Here is a 17,625-nt window from a genome sequence, read left to right as displayed (position 1 = left end):
CTCGACCTCCCCACCCCCTGACTGCAGTGCAGGAATGAGACCCCGAAGTCCCCTCAGACTTGGACAGTGAGGGAGCACAGGAGAGTTCGGGCAGGGGGATTGAGGAGAGACCGTCATTTCTGGAGGTAGGAGTGGTTGGGTGATGGGCACACACGTGGGACACAGCAGCGGCCGCTGAATCACTAACCGAGAGGTTTTCCTCTGGAGAATTCAGCCTTCTCCCTGCAAACATTTGCTCACCGCCCCCCTCAGCGCTGCTAGCTGAGGTGCCTCATTCCTGTTCAACAAGCCAAACCTACATCAGCTCTTTGTCCCCATCACACCTGGGCAGCTCACTGTGCCCAGCTGTGCCGACCTCCAGGGTCCTCAGAGCAGTCACTGCATCTCTGTCCCCACCAGTCTGGAGGCCGCGGGACCGGGCTCTCTGTCCTGATTATCAATCATCTGCCAGGAGGGGGCAGCTGCCGCACAAAGGAGAAGATGCAGGAACACTTGTTAGCCGCTCTGCTTGCCAGCAAGTCCACCCATGGGAGGGGAACCAGGAAAATAACAGAACTTCCTGCTCATTTCAACTTGGATAGTGTTGCCCTGGGAAATCCATAGAGGAATACACGGGTATTTTCTTATTTCCTAGTCACAGGCTTTTGAGTTTGGAATGACAAATTTTCCTTGGATGTCGCTGTCAACCTCAATCCCACCCATCTGGGGCACCGACTGCAAATTCCACACCCTAGTGCAGGTTTGGTATTGGGGCCAAGACACTGGCAGCCCGGCCGAGGGGAGCCTCTGTGACAGCTGCTGCAGAGATGTACTCTGTTCCTCCCAGGGCGTCAGCACCCAGCTCCATGGTCCCTGCCCCTCTCCCTGCAGGCCCCCACCCCTCAGGGACACCTGCCCCACGGACATCGTGTGTGTCATTCCCACACTGCTGCTGCCTGTCTGGAGCTGTCCAGGATCCTGTAGGTTCCTTGAGGCATGGGGGTGTGTGTGTGAGTGTGTGTGTGTGTGTGTGTGAGTGTGTGTGTGTGTGTGTGTGTGTGATAAGCCCCCGCACACATGCAAAATCTGAGGTTGAGGGAATTTGAGATTCATTCAATAAATACTTATTTTACATTCAAGGATTCACTGTTAGGACTCCATATCAAATAAGCGACAGTTTGTGTTGTACTGAATCCCTTTTCTTAATCTTCCTGCCTGCCCAGTGCTAGAGTGACCCATCCACACCCTCTGCCCACCCCTTGCAGCTCCTCCCACTAAAAGGAGTGTGTTTATCTGAGACTTGGCCCTAGGAACATACACACCAGGGATCCCCATTTTCTTTCTTTTTTTTAAGATTTTATTTATTTGTCAGAGAGAGAGAGCAAAAGCAGGGGGAGTGGTAGGCAGAGGGAGAGGGAGAAGCAGGCTTCCCACTGAGCAGGGAGCCCAATGTGGGACTCGATCCCAGGACCCTGGGATCATGACCAGAGCCAAAGGCAGACGCTTAACGACTGAGCCACCCAGGCATCCAAAGGAATCTCCATTCTCAAAAAGCACCCTATGTCATTCTCAAGAACACCAAGAATCTGAGAATCTTTCCCAAAACATATATAATTGTAACATATATAAAATATATAATATAAAAAATATATAAATATATATAAAATATATAATCTGTATAATTCCAGATTCCACCAGGAGGACAGATCATTGCCACATTGTAGTTTACAGGAGATTTGCAAATCAGTCCTCCTTATCCTAATCTACAAAGCTAAAGCAAAGCAAACTAAGTGTCCATCCATGGACGAATGGAAAAAGAAAATGTGGTATGTATGTAAAATGGAATGTTATTCAGCTATGTTTTTTATTTTTTTAAAAGATTTGAGAGAGAGAGAGAGCACAAGCAGGGAGAGTGGCAGGCAGAGACAGAAATAGACTTCCCACTGAGCAGGGAGCCAGATGCGGGGCTCGATCCCAGGACCCTGGGATCATGACTCCAGCCCAAGGCAGCCTCTTAACTGACTGAGCCACCCAGGTGCCCTGGAATGTTATTCAGCTCTTAAAAAGAAGGAAATTGGGGGACACCTGGGTGACTCAGTTGGTTAGGCGCCCGACTCTTGATTTTGGCTCAGGTTGTGATCTCGGGGTCTTGAAATGGAGCCTCGCATCGGGCTCTGTGCTCGGCTCAGAATGGGCTGGAGATTCTCTTTCTGCTCTCCCTGTGTCCCTCCCCTTGCTCACGCACTCTCTCTAAATAAATAAACAAATAAAATCTTTTTTTTTTAAGAGGGAAATCTTGTGACACCATGGATAGACCTCCAGAACAATATGCTAAATTAAATAAGTCAGAGAAAGACAAATACCATATGATCTTACTTATATGTGGATCACAAAAACAAAATAAAAAAAAAACAAGTTCACAGATACAGAGAACAGACTGGTGGTTGCCAGAAGCAGAATGGGATGGGACTCCTAACAAAGGGTGAAGGTGTTCAAAAGGTCCACACGTCCAGTTATAATATAAACAAGTCCTGGGGAATGTAACACACAGCATGGGGACTAATAGTTAACAACCCAGTATTGCATATTTGAAAGTTGCTAAGAGAGTAGATCTTAACAGTTCTTATCACAAGAAAAATAAATTTTGTAACATGTGTGGGAACAGATGTTAACTAGGCTTGCTGTGGTCACTTCACAATATATACAAACATCGAATAGTTCTGTTGTACCGGAAACTAATATAACGTTGTGGGTCGACTATATCACGATTAAAATAAGGAAACCAAAGTTCTCAAGTAATTATGTAATCAGTTATGTAGAGGTACCCAGAATCCTAGAGACAAAAAGATCACTTGTGGCTCTGAGCTCCCCTCAAAATATAGCAGAAAAGGATCATAGTTGAAGCTACAATTCTCCATCCTCCCACACTGGGGACTTCAGACAAGTGTGTGTCACAGACTGTTATTCTTTTGGCACAGCTGGATCAACAGCTCACATACGGACCGAGTCCATAAAGCTGTTGGAACACGCAGGGCAGATAATCCCAGCAGGGCTGGCACGGTGTCTAAAGAGCTACACAGGGGGCACCTGGGTGGCTCAGTTGGTTAAGCGACTGCCTTCGGCTCAGGTCATGATCCTGGAGTCCCGGGATCGAGTCCCACGTCGGGCTCCCTGCTCAGCGGGGAGCCTGCTTCTCCTTCTGACCCTCCCCCCCCATGTACTCTCTCTTTCTCTCAATCTCGCTCTCTCAAATAAATAAATAAATAAATAAATCTTAAAAAAAAAAAAAAGAGCTACAGGGAAGGTTTGAGTCTTCATGACCCCACCACACAATTGCAAGAAAGGGGATCTACCCCCAGGAACGAAAGGACAGGGGGACCCAGCCTCCCTACTCACACCCACCTCCCCTCAAACCTGGAGCAGCCAGTGTCCCTGAAGCCCGGGGGCCCATCATGCAGGGCTTTGGGGGGCCACATGAGGGACCCTGTGTCTTTTTCGAAGTGCAGTCGGACGTGTCTAAAGGGACTATTTATTCGTTGTTTGACGGATCTGTTTTCCAGAAACGACATGATCTATTTACATGACGTTATTCTGGTGGCATCGCTCTGCTTGCCGCCCAGAGAAGGCCCCAGAGAGAGGAGACAGTGGAAGCTGTCATAGGCAGAAGAGTGACCCCCCAGGATGTCCACACCCTGCTCCCCAGAGCCTGTGAATACGTGACTGGACAAGGCAACGGGGAATTAAGGTTGTTACTAGGCCGGCCTTTAAATGGGGAGATTGTCTTGGGCGATCCCTGTGGCTCTGTGTCAGGCTTCTGAGCTACAAAACTCTAGGATTAACAAATTGTGTTGTGTGAAGCCACTGCGGTTGTGGTAGTTTGTCACAGCAACAGTAGGAACCTCACGCCCTGCAAGGCTGGTTAGACCCGCCAGGTTCACGTAGGAAATGACAACTTGGACTCGTGGTCGCGGTGGAGGAGAAAGTGGTAGAGAAACAGGAGAAATGTCGGGGCAGGTGGGGGACCTGGAGAGCTTTGGGTGACAGATTCCACGTGGGGCAGGGGGGGACCAAAGATTCAATAGTGACTCTCATGATTCTTGCGGCAGCACCCACGTGGCGGGAAAGACCTTTAATAGAAGGAGACGTGTGCAGGCTGAGCCTGTGTGAAGACCGGAAGTGAATGCTGGAATTATGTGTGCAGTTAAGGCGCTGAGGGGGGCGCAGGGACGGGTTCGGCTTGGTCCCAGCTTGTGCGAGAGGCCAGAGAGGAGAGGTGGGGGCAGTCCATCCAGCAGGACACGATCCTCACGGTGTCCACCGGGGCCTGGAGGTCCTCAGCCTCGGTGGGGGTGGATGTGGGTGGGCGGTGGGACAGCTGACAGAACACAGACTGGAGCGAGGTCCCACCTGGAGCCGCACCTCCAGGTCCCACAGCCCGCGGTGCTGCTTGCTGGCAGCCTGCTGGTGGCCAGCATGGCCCGGATGTTGCAGCTGAAGATTCAGAGCGTCACTGGCCGGGTCCCTATTCACCACCTGCATCCTTTCTTCTTCCCTGTGTTCTGTGTTCAATGGAAATGACTCCATGTCTGTACTTACAGGCTGAGTAGAATGAAAGGGATCCAAACCACATTTTGTCCTCTCTTCCTTTCCTCATGGAGCTTGAAGATACTATAAAAAAGAAAGAAAGGAAGGAAGGAAGGAAGGAAGGAAGGAAGGAAGGAAGGAAGGAAGGAAGGAAGGAAGAGAGAGAAAGAGAGAGAGAGAGAGAGAGAAAGAAAGAAAAAGAAAAAGAAAAAAGAAAAACAAATCAAAATCCACCATCACCAGGGTACTGGCAGAAGCAAACACCCCTTCAGTCGAAAGACTCATCCCCCCTTCTCCCCTCAGACACCATGTGTCCTCACAGGAGAAGAAACAAGAGCGTGAACCGCTGACATCTGTTCGGGGTGACATCAGGTGTCTCTGGTGACCAGCAAACCAGAAAAACTCGTTGGGCTCACATTTCTAACACAACAGACTTCCAGGGCACCTACCTGACTCTGTGAGTCCACGTGTACGACGTGCTTTCAGATATATGGCTTGGGTCATACCCAGAGAGTCTGGAAGAATCATCTGGACAAAAGGGTCACCTTGGCAACGGACCATCAGCTGCCTGTTTTCCAACGATGACACTCAACTTGTCGCTTCTGAAAACAAAGTTTAAAGGTTTGAATTTTCCTGTCAACTAATTCATTTGAACACAGTAAGGGTGTATGAATTGTCCTGTTTCCCCCGCCACAGGTGACTATGAGGAACATCCACTGAACTGCTTCACCCAGAACTCTCATTTTTGATCAAAATTATCGTTACTCCTGTAGTTTCTTACAGCCCCTGCTATCTTTGAAAGGATCCCCACTGACGGGTTTCTGATAGTCCCACACTCAGAACTCCCAGGACAAAGTTTACGGACCACAGAATGTTGGAAAGGCATCCATCAAGCCCCACGTGTCCCCGCACACACTTGAAAAGTACATCAAGTGGGACACCTGGTGGCTCAGTCAGTTAAGTGTCTGACTCTTGATTTAGGTTCAGGTCATGATCTCACGGTCATGGGATCCAGCCCCACATCAGGTTCCACACACAGTGGGAAGTCTGCTTTGGATTCTCTCCCTCTCCATCTGCCCCTTCACACCGCACCTCACTAGCTTGTGTGAGCCCTCTCTCTAAAATAAACTAAAAAATAAAATAAAACAAAACAAAATAAGATAAGATAAGATAAAATAAAATAAAAGGAAGAAAAGTACGTCCAGAATGCAACCCTCACTGCTCTTTCTGAAGTTTCTGGCTTTTTCAACACAAAAGGGATAGTGGTTCCAGTTTGTAATCTGGGAAACTGAGTTAGTATTTTAGGGGAAAACACTGGGGGGAAAAATAACCCGAGAGCTTCCTTTTGGACATAAAATATTGAAATGCCTATTAGACAGCTAAGCTCTTCTGGACACTTGTTCTGTGGGGTCCTCACTAGCCCTGCCCCTAAAGATGGACTAATTTCTTTCAGTCTCCCCCACTTGTTATTTCCCCAGTCTTTTGGTTCATCTTAAATACCATCTCCTCACTTGTCTTAATATTTTCCAAATTCTTGAACCTTTACAAGCCCCTAAGGGATTCCCTTATAACCGCACAGCCCCTGTTATGCACTTTCTTCTAATCCTCATCAACCATATTATAATTACTTATTTCCAATGTTACTGAAAAAATTATTCTCACACTCATTAAGGATGGTCAGGCACACTTTATTGAGGCAGACTACTACAGTGGGTGTGCAGTGGAGGAGACAGATTGGACCCCACGCCAAATCAACAAGAAGAGCGGGGATTTATAGCCAAGAGGCAGGGTGGGGCGGTCAGTGGATGGAAAGTTACCAGGAGGGTAGAGTAATTCTTGCTAAGGTCACTAAGGGCTTTCACTGTAAACAGGTTGGAGTGATCACATACTACCTAGGGAATGCTGGGACATGAGGAATTTGGTCAGGTATCGAGGGTGGGGGCTTCTGGCTCAGCTGATTAGTAGGTTTCTTCTCAAACTGGACCTGAAGCATACGGTCAGGCCTAGTCAAGGAGAAGGCTCAGAGAACCTGATTAAAGTCTGGCCAGGAGACAATCTTTGCTGTGAGTTTCCTTCTACCTTGCACCATTCACCACTAAACCATGGTGTTCACAGAGACAGAGAGAGAGAGAAACAAAGAAAGGATCAATTGAGGGGCACCTGGATGGTGCAGTTGGTAAAGCACCCGACTTTTGGTTTTGGCTCAGGTTGCGATCTCAGGGTTGTGAGATCGAGCCCTGTGTTGGGCTCCCCGCTCAACATGCAGTCTGCTGGAGGTTCTCTCTCCCTCTGTCCCTCCCTCCCTCTCTCTCTCTCATATAAATAAATCTTTAAAAAAAAAAGAGAAAGGACTCAATTGATATATTGATAAAAATCTTTAAGGACTTATTAGGGAGATATAAGAGAGATTGTAAACTTTGTTGGAGATTACCACAAAAGCTAGGCCAATATATTTTCAATTATGGATTAATGAACAATCATCTAGATAAATGTAAATCACCAAAACTGACCTCAGAAAAAGATGGATAATATGAGTAGAGCAATAACCATTAAAGAAATTAAAATGAGAGCCACTAATTACCCTCCACCAAAAAAAGAGTACCAGGCCCCAATTGTCTTATGGATGAACCTTAACAAATCTTCAAATTAAAGATAATTCTCAACAAACTCCTCCAGAGAATAAAAAGTGGTAAAAGGAGATCACTTCCTAACTAGTTTATGAGGCTAGAAAACCAGGCAAGAACATTACAGACCAATTTCACTTACAAATACACATACAAAATCAAAGGAAACATTAGGAAACCAAATGCAGAATTAATAATGTCAAAAAAGCAAATAGAAACGTTATGACCAAGTAGGATTTCTATCAGGAATGCAAGTGTGTTTTTAAAAATAAGCAGGGGCATCCGACTCTTGATTTCGGCTCAGGCCATGATCTCAGGGTCGTGAGATCGAGCCCCATGTCGGGCTCCAAACTGGGTGTGAAGCCTCCTTCGGATTCTCTCTCTCCCTCTGCCCCTTCCTGCCCCACTTGCGTTCACTCTCTCTCTCTCTCTCTCTCTGAAAAAAAAAAAAAGGAATGCAAATGTGTTTCAATATCAGAAAGTAGCTCTCCATGACAACAGACTAAAGAAGAAAAATACTTATCTCAATACATTTAGTAAAATTATTTGATAAAATTCAACCCTAATTCTAAAAAAAAAAAAAATCCTTTGACTCTGGGAGGAAACTAGGAAAGGAACACATTCACATCCTTCTACAGCTGCCTGAAGAGTAAAGTAATTCATATATGTCACTGATGTATGTCAGCGCCCATTAGGCACTAAACAAATGTGCGCAACTCCCCAAGCACTTCTCTCTCACACATCCCATCTTTGCTCCCTGATTTATGGTTGATTTCCTCAGTTGTAGCTTCCAGGTCATTTGGTTGATTTTTCAGCAGTGACATTCCAGTTATTCAGCAATTACACTCAATTTTTTGTGTGTTTATTTGTTTTTTTTAATTTCTAGGAAGTCTTTCTTCTTCTGCACCCTTTCCGTGGGAGTTCATCAGCCATCTCCTTGAATCCCTGATGGTCAGAAGGATGTTGAGAAGTTTCCTTCTGAACTTGTACACGATGTTTCTAGCAGTCCTGGGTTCCATTTGTACATCGGGCGATTGCTCCCCAACCTCCCTCCATGGCTCTCCTCAGATGTGTGTGCACTGGCCACCAGTTTTCTCCTTCATTGCCCTGTTTTCCTATTTCCTTATGGATTTTTCTCAAATGTGTAATATGTTTTGGTTGTAAAGTACATATTTACTAGGACTCAGTTGATTATCCTGGGCGTATGGTAAAGGTTTGCTCTGTATTTGTATGAGTCCATACTGGAGCCTTTTCCTCTTAAATTGACAGCAAAAACTTTAAAACTTTTTCTTGTTTTAATATTGCATATTGGAGATTTTTTTAAAGATTTTATTTATTTATTTCACAGAGAGACACAGTGAGAGAGGGAACACAAGCAGGGGGAGTGGGAGAGGGAGAAGCAGGCTTCCCGCCGAGCAGGGAGCCTGATGCGGGGCTCGATCCCAGGAGCCTGGGATCATAACCTGAGCCGAAGGCAGATGCTTAATGACTGAGCCACCCAGGTGCCCCTGCATATTGGAGATATTAAAAATAATTGCTTATAGCATCTGCGGTGGGTATGGAGAGCAAAAATTAAAACAACAACAACAACAAAAAAAAACACCTTACTATGTGTCTTCACTCAGCTTAAGGAAGAAGAGAACCAGCACCCCACAGCCCTGTGTGTTCCCGGCCAGCCCCACTCCCATCCCACCCCACCCCCAGCTGCATTATACAAGATATTCCCCTACCCTTATAGTTCTTCTTTTTTAACCACACATGGCTACTCGCATTTCTTTCTTCCTGACTCAGTCTGGTCCATTTTTGTAGGTAATCACTGAACAAATTATTCAGATTTCACAACCAGAATGTTCATGATCTCCTTCAAGGCCATCTTCCTTTTTCCCTTTTCTACTCCTAACATACTTCTTGTGCCTTGTTTCATTTTTTCTGATCACATGGTCAGAAATTTCTTTTGAAAGAGCCACCTCTAGACTTTTGTGTTTCTTGCTCATCTCTTATGTTCTTTCTCCTTTGAGTTTGTTCCTCTTCTTACTTCTACAAGTGGATAATTCACTCATAAACAACCATTCTTTCATTCTTTTCTATGTTAAGCATCTTAGCGTTTTAAATTTGCCCACGAGCTGGCCTCCGTTTCATCCTGTGTGTTCTACAGAAAGTTTTGTTTTGTTTTGTTTAAAATAGGCTCCATGGCCGGTGTGGAGCCCAATGAAGGGCTGAACTCACGACCCCAAGATCAAGACCTCAGCTGGGATCAAGAGTCGCTTAACCAAATGAGCCACCGAGGCGCCCTTATGGAAAGTATTTTTACTGTTAATTATACATATTTTGAAATTGCCATTATCGTGATGGTTCCCATGAAGATGGTGATTTTCACTTCAAAACACAGTATTCATAGAGCATTCCATCTATGAGTATTTACTGAAATTTGCTCTTCGGTCTAGTATGTGGCAAATATTCATAAAATTGCCATATGTGCTTGAAAAAATGTATTGTGGGGCGCCTGGGTGGCTCAGTTGGTTAAGCGACTGCCTTCGGCTCAGGTCATGATCCTGGAGTCCCGGGATCGAGTCCCGCATCAGGCTCCCTGCTCAGCAGGGAGTCTGCTTCTCCCTCTGACCCTCTTCCCTCTTGTGCTCTCTATCTCTCATTCTCTCTCTCTCAAATAAATAAATAAAATCTTAAAAAAAAAAAGAAAAAACGTATTGTAACATTTTATATAGAGAGAGGCCAGCTTCTTGCACTGCTCCAATATTCTATAATCCTTCCTGATTAGCTTGCTCTCTAAATACTGTGAGACATATGCTCAAATCTACCAAGAGAGTAATGAGTAGCCATATGAACCCACAAATCGACTTACTATTTTGGAACCTAGAACAATTGGTAGGAGAGATTTTTAAACATTCAGACGCCATTTTAATCTTACCCCTACTCCTACAGAAAAGAGAAAGACAGAACATATCCCCAGCTCTTACTGTGGGGCTAGAAAAACCTTGACCCCCAAACCAGAAACAATACAGAAATGAAAAGAACAGGCCAAAGTCAGCATTACAAATATCCTACAGGAATAGGAGACACAATGCTGCAATGAATGAAAGAGATAATGTACATGAAAGGTAGGGTTTATTCCAGGAATATAGTTAGTTTAACAGTAGAAAATCAGTGTAATTCACAGCATTAATGGTTTAAAGGAGGAAAGCCATGTGATTTTTTTCGACAGATGCATTTAAAAAAACAACCTCTACTTAAAATTCAGCCTCAGGATCAAATTGTCCCGGCGACTACTACCCTCCCATACACATCCCCAGGGCCTACAGGAAAAGGGGTCCTAGAGGACTGAGCTGGGAGAAGGAATACGGCCCCCAAAACTCAGATTCGAGGGGACCCACATTGGAGTATGGGCGGTGGTGAAACTCCGAAGACTCACACCGACGTCCCCCTTCGGTCAGGAGAGACCCCGTGGAGGGGGAAAGGCTGCGAGAGGAACAACCCTCCCAGGTGAACTCAGAGGTCCCTGGGGCTGACCTGGAAATGTGGAGCCTGCTTGTGTCCAGCTGCACGCTCACTGTGGAGTCTACTTCTCCCTCTCCCTCTGCCCCTTCCCCCACTCATACTCTCTCTCACATATAAATAAAATCTTCAAAAAGAAAAATGTCCATACCCCCAAAGTGATGTACACATTCAATGCAATCCACATTAAACTCCTAATGGCATTTTGGGCAGGAGGTAGAAAAAATTCATCCTTCAATTCATAGGGTATCTCAACAGACCCCAAGGAGCCAGAACAATCTAGAAAGAGTAGAAGTGGGAGGCTTCGACTTCCCGATTTCAAAACATATTACTGAGCTTCAAGAAACCAAAGAGTGACATCCTGGCTTAGACACAGAGACATACACATAGACCAGATGAAAGAACAGAGAGTCCCCAAATTTCAGAGCCTTCCACACGTGGCCAAACGATTTTCCCCAGGGTTCCAATCCCACTGGAATGAGAAAGGACAGTCTCTTCAATAAAAAGCCTTGGGAAGACAGGATATCCACATACAAGGAAGGAAAACGGACCCTTCCTTTCTATCATACACAAAAAGTAACGGAAAAGAGATAACGCATCTCAACAGAGAACCTAAGACCGTGAAGCTGAGAGAGGAAAAGCGGAGAAAAGCTTCATGACGTTGGATTTGGCACTGATGTCTAGGACGTGACGCCAAAAGCACAGGCAACAAAAGCCACCTAGAAAACCGGGGCCATTTGAAGCTTACAGACTGTTGGCCCTCAGGAGAAACAATCAACTTGGGGAAAAGGGAACCTACACAATGGGGAAAAAGACTTGCAATTCCTATGTCTGTTAAGGGATTCAAATCGAGAAGATGTAAAAAACTCTACAATTCACAACAACAAGGAAAACAAACTACCCAAGGAAACAACGGGCAAAACACTTGAAGAGACATTTCTCCGAAGATATGCAATGGCCACCAAGCTTCTGAGAATAGGCTCAGCACCAGTAATCATTACAGAAAACAAATCAAAGAACAAAGACATAGCATGTCACACCCTTAGGACGGCCCCTATCAACAACAGCAACCAAAAGAACCCAAAACCCAAACACCGTCAAACAACCTCTGTTGGGGAGGATCTGGAGGCATTGCAACCCCGGGCCGGTGTCGGTGAAAATGTAAAATGGCGCATCTGCCGTGGAACACGGCGCAGAGTTTCCTCCAAAGGAGGAAATAGACTTACCACGTGATGGAGCAATCTCACTCCTGATTGTACATCCATAAGAATTGGAAGCAACGTTCCCAAGGACACTTGCACATCCCCGTTCGTTGCAGTGTTGTTCTCCAGAGCCAAGCGCCCCGCGTGTCCACACCCAGAGAGGAATGGAGAAAGAAGCTGAGGCATCGACATACAACGCAATGTTCTTCAGTCTTAGCAAAGAAGGCTATTCTGGACGTTCTGCCAAGTGAAATGAGCAAGTCACAGAAAGACAAATACCCTATGCTTCTCCTAGTACGGGGTATGTAAAGTAGTCAAATTTATAGAAACAGAAAGAACTGTGGGATCCAGTGGGGGCAGGGAAGAGGAAACACAGAGCTGTGGGTACAGATCTTCAGTCACAAAATGAATGCCAGAGAGGCGTTGTATGGCAGGGAGAAGAGGTAGAGCCCTGCTGTAGGATACACTGGTGCATGGCTAACGGTAATAGTAAATGTAACGTTATTGTTTCTAACCTACTATACTTTTTAACAGATTTCTTTAAGAGAAAAATTGGGGTGAAGAAGCTGGGGCCTTTGAAACGTTCTTGCCTTCAACGAGGAAGTTCCGGGTGTGACAAATACAAAGAGTTGGTGGGTGAGGTTCATTTCCTGTTCCCACTCAGGCCGTTTCACCCCAGATGGTTGCTGGTGGGGTCTCTGAGCCCCTCAAGAGCCCACGGTGGGGGAGAGGATCAAAGCTCCAGGGATTATCGGGAGATAATCGGGAGAAGGGCCGGGCACGGATGGAAACAGGGGTAGAGGAGGTAGCAGTGTGGAAGGGGGCAGATGAAAGGATTCAAGAGAGCTGAGCAATCTCAGATGTGACACTAAAACATAGAAGGAAAGTGGGGCGCCTGGGTGGCTCGGTCGTGAAGCGTCTGCCTTCGGCTCAGGTCAGGAAACCAGAGTCCTGGGATCGAGCCCCGCATCGGGCTCCCTGTTCGGCGTGAGGCCTGCTTCTCCCTCTCCCACTCCCCCTGCTTGGGTTCCCTCGCTCGTTGTTCTAACAGAACAAAATACACTCGGAGTCTAGTGTAGGGCTCTGTTCTATTCACCTGTCTGATCCTATTTTTTCTTTTCTCTGTCTCTGTGGTGGTTTTTCCCTTTTTTTTTTTTCCTCCCTTTTTTTTTTTGTTTGATGTGCTTTATTTTTTTGGTTTTTTCTTGTTGTTGTTCTGTTAAAGTCTTTTCAAATTTTCTTTTTTTAAAAGTCTTTTGAAATGTTTTTTTTTCTCTAAAGTTACATTCTATCCTTTCAAGGTATTTAATCATGTTTTGTACTCTTCTAAGTTTTCTTTCTTGACAATTTTGGGGTGCAGTGTCTTCTAACAGAACAAAATACACTCAAAATCTAGTGTTGGGTCTGTTCTATTCACCTGTCTGATCCTATTCTTTTTGCATTTCTGAGTGTGTGTGTGGTTGTTCCCCCCCACCCTTTTTGGGTTTGGTTTGCTTTATTTCTTGTTGTTGTCATTTTTTTTGTTGTTCCCATAAAGTCTTTTTAATTTCCATCTGTATATTTACATTCTGTCATTTCAATGTATTTAATCTTGTTTTTGTATAGAGATAAGTTTTCTTTCTTTACAATTTTGGGATGAAGTGTCTTCTAACAGAAGAAAATACACTCAAAATCTAGTGTATGCCTCTGTTCTAGTCACCTGTCTGATCATAATTTTTTTCTTCATTTCTAGTGTGTGGGGTTGCTTCCCCCCCGCCCCCCCCACACACACTTTTTGTTTGTTTGTTTGTTTGTTTTGTTCTGTTAAAGTCTTTTAAATTTAATCTCTAAAGTTACATTCTATCCTTCAAGTTATTTAATCCTGTTTCTGTACATTTGTAAGTTTTCTTTCTTGACAATTTTGGGGTGCAGTGTCTTCTAACAGAACAAAATACACTCAAAATCTAGTGTCTGGCTCTGTTCTAATCACCTGCCTGATCATATTCTTTTCTTCTTTTCTAGTGTGTCTGGCGTTGATTTTTCTTCCCTCCCCCCCCTTTTTTTGTTTGATTTGCTTTATTTTTTTGTTTTTTTTTTCTGTTAAAGTCTTCAACTTTTCTTTTTTTAAAAGTCTTTTTAAATGTTTTTTTTTCTCTAAAGTTACATTCTCTCCTTTCAAGGTACTTAATCTTGTTTTGTACATAGGTAAGTTTCCTTTCCTGACAATTTTGGGATGAAGTGTCTTCTAACATCACAAAATACATATCCTTTCAAGATATTGAATCTTGTTTTTGTACATCTGTAAGTTTTCTCTCTTTACAATTTTGAGATGCATTTTCTTCTAATACCTGAAATACACTCAAAATCTAGTGTTTGGCTCTTTCTATTCACCTGTCTGATCATATTTTTTTTCTTTGTGTGTGTGTGTGTGGTTGTTTATTCTTTTTTTTATTCTTCTCCCTCTTTTTTTCTTTGGTTTGCTTTATTTTTTGTTGTTGTTTTTGTCATTTTTCTTGTTCTGTTAAAGTTTTTTTAAATATTCATCTCTTAAGTTACATTCTATCCTTTCAAGGAATGGAATCTCATTTTTGTCCATTTGTAAGTTTTCTTTATTCTCAATTATGGGATGCGGTGTCTTCTAACAGAAAAAAATACACTCAAAATCTAGTCTCTGGCTCTGTTCTATTCACCTGTCTGAGCATATTCTCTTTTACATTTCTGTGTGTGTGGTTGTTTTTCTTTTTTTTCCCCTTTTTCTTTTTTTGGTTTAGTTTGTTTTATTTTTTTGTTTTGTCATTCTTTCTCTCTGTTAAGGTCTTTTTAAATTTTCTTTTTTTTAAAGTCTTTTTAAATTTTATTTTTTTTCTCTAAAGGTACATTTATCCTTTTAAGGTATTTAATCTTGGTTTTGTACATCTATAAGTTCTCTCTCTTTACAATTTTGGGATGCAGTTTCTTCTAATAGACCAAAATACACTCAAAATATAGTGTGTGGCTCTTTCTATGCACCTGACATATTCTTTTTCCTTTGTGTGTGAGTGATTGTGTTTCCTTTTTTTTTCTTCTCCCTCTTTATCTGTTGGTTTGCTTTATTCTATCCTTTCAAGGTATTTAATCTTGTTTTTGTACAGATATAAGTTTTGTTTCTTTACAATTTTGGGATGCAGTTTCTTCTAATAGACCAAAATACACTCAAAATCTAGTGTATGGCTCTTTCTATTCACCCGTCTGAGCATATTCTTTTTTTTTAATTTATTTATTTATTCGACAGATAGGGTAAGTAGGCAGAGTGGCAGGCAGAGGGAGAGGGAGAAGCAGGCTTCCCGCTGAGCAGGGAGCCCGAGGCGGAGCTCCATCCCAGGATCCTGAGACCATGACCTGAGCCGAAGGCAGACACTTAACGACTGAGCCACCCAGGCGCCCCTCTTTCTCTTTCCTGTAGGAGTAGAGGTAGCATTAGAATGTTTCATGTTTCATCTTTAAAAATCTCTCCTACCAATCGATCTAGGTCCAAAATAGTAACTCCATTTGTCTGTTGGTTCATATGGCTACTCAAGCGTTTCTTTCTTTTTCATTCAGTCTGGTCCGTTTTTGTAAATCATCACTGAATATAGGGTTTATTCCAGCAATATAATGAAACAGTACCTATTCAGTGAAATTCACAGCATCAACAACTAAAGGAGGAAAGGCATGTGATTTTGTCGAAAGATACGTTGAAATATATATGTATGTACACTCTACCTGAAAATAGCCTGAAAATCAAACTGTCCCAAATGACTAATTTCGCTCATACACAATCCCCGGGACCCAGAGGAAACAGAGCCCCACTGGCGCTTGGGAGAACAGCAAGGTTCCTCTCAACACAGAGCTACTCATTTACAAAATAGCCGGAGCACCAAGAGCCGAATGTAAACTTGAGCCTCTCGGTGAGCCGGCACGGGACACAAGCCTAGTCTTGTGAGAAACAGTACTGTGCCTGATCGTCCTTTTTGCGACCGGAGTACGCAAGTGTACACACCTTTCTTCTATAATACTTCAACTATGTTCACTATCAAACACTGGGTCGTGGAATTAGTGGTGGAACTTGTAGCTAACTTTCTCCTGCATAAGATCAGATTTTATGTACCTGAATTATTCAAGACATTACTAGAGAACCACTGGAAGTTCACAGATTGTTTAAAAACTATGTGCCATTTTCTATTGAAGAAGACCCTTATCTATGTCCTGAGCAATCTTGCTTCCATGATACACAAACTGATGGCCGGAGAAGTCTTCCTAAATATGTCATATTATTCTCGACACAAGAAGAGGTTTTCTAAACCCACAGCTGTGATTGTGGTTTAGCTACCCTTAAACACCTAAGCGATCTGGGTTCCTTGGGTGAATACTTAGCACCGGGAGGACAGCAAATTCTAAAAATTGATCCTATGCACGTCCAACTCTGGACCCAGCCGGTGCCTACCACAAACGGCCACATTCTAACGTGACATAGTTCACAGACGGAACCTTAATTTGATGATCTCCTCCTCGCGACCTCGTCTTTATACCTAGTAAAGCCAGTTATTTATGCCGCACCCATCGTCTTTCTTTCAGAAGAACTTCCCCAAGCCTGCGGGGTTCCCCTTCGTCCACTGTCTCTCCTCCCCCGCTCAGAGCACATTTCCGGTTCCTCTTGAATCTGTGCCTCCCAGATTTCAAAAAAAAAAAAAGGTTTTGTTTTGCTTTGCAGCCTCAGTTCTTTCTTTTTTGACACAAAGGAGCAAATAAACTTCGTATCAACAAAGAGAGTGTCTGCAGCCTTATTGCCGCGTCCTAGGCTGACTCCTTTCTCCTGTGTGGCTCAGGCTCTGTGGCCAGGATCCGAGGAGGAGGAGGGCAAAACCACGGTGGATGAGAAAGAGAGCTCCAGGCCATGGCGTGGGGTGGGCCGGGGAGGGAGGGGTCCGCAGCCTGGCTGGGATTTGCTGCATGGTGGACGGGGGTGGGGGTGGTTTCTGAGCCGAGATCCTGCGGCTCAGCAGCCCAGGGGTTTTAGAGTTATCTCCTCTCCCCAAGAGAAGTTCAAGGTGAGAGAAGTACAAATCATGAACTGGTCGAAGGCGTCTTTACCAGTTGTGGGGCATGTATCCCAAATTTGGCCAGAGTGGAGCCGGCTGGGATGAGGAGTGAGCTGGGGGGGAGAAATAGGGCCCCCGAAACTCAGGTTCCAGGGGACCCACAATGGGGTGTGGGCAGTGGTGAAACTCCGGAGGCTCACGAGAACGCCCCCACCTTGGGTCAGGAGAGACCCCGTGCAGGGGGAAAGGGTGTGAGTGGGGAACCCGGAGGTCCCGGGGCTGACCTGGAAATGTGGAGCCTGCCTGTGTCGGGCTCCCTGCTCAGTGTGAAGTCGGCTTCTCCCTCTCCCTCTCCCTCTGCCCCTTCCCCCACTCGTACTCTCTCTCTCACTCCCACATAAATAAACAAAATCTTGTTGTTGTGGTTTTTTTAAGATTTTATTTATCTATTCATGAGAGACGGGGGGGGGGAGAGAGAGAGAGAGAGAGAGAGAGAGAGAGAAGCAGAGGGAGAAGCAGGCTCCCAAAGAGCAGGGAGCCCGATGCGGGACTCGATCCCAGGACCTCGGGATCATGACCTGAGCCGAAGGCAGATTCTTAACCATCTGAGCCACCCAGGCGCCCTAAAATCTTGTTTAAAAAGAGTCCATACCCCCAAGTGATGTACACATGCAATCCACATTAAAATCT

General features: G+C 44.7%; 1 long non-coding RNA gene across 13 annotated transcripts in view; it reads right to left on the bottom strand.

Annotated features, from left to right (window-relative positions):
- Positions 1 to 3,492: 3,492 nt before the first annotated feature.
- LOC114203534 (uncharacterized) overlaps positions 3,493 to 17,625 on the bottom strand; it is a 79,283-nt gene continuing 65,150 nt past the window's right edge. For 12 of the 13 annotated variants that reach the window (XR_015769171.1, XR_015769176.1, XR_015769180.1 and 9 more), the window contains 3 exons: positions 11,924 to 15,314; positions 5,013 to 5,165; positions 3,493 to 4,647 (listed from right to left, as the gene is read on the bottom strand). This is a non-coding gene — a long non-coding RNA (uncharacterized LOC114203534). The remainder of the gene's footprint in view (positions 4,648 to 5,012; positions 5,166 to 11,923; positions 15,315 to 17,625) is intronic. The other variant, XR_015769177.1, reaches the window with a different exon arrangement.

The sequence above is a fragment of the Eumetopias jubatus genome, unplaced genomic scaffold (genome assembly GCF_037043125.1).
Source record: "Eumetopias jubatus isolate StellerSeaLion01/CBP00866 unplaced genomic scaffold, mEumJub1_p1.0 scaffold_10, whole genome shotgun sequence".
Taxonomy (NCBI): domain Eukaryota; kingdom Metazoa; phylum Chordata; class Mammalia; order Carnivora; family Otariidae; genus Eumetopias; species Eumetopias jubatus.
Note: the sequence above shows the minus strand (reverse complement) of the source record. Positions and strands in the feature narration are given on the sequence as shown.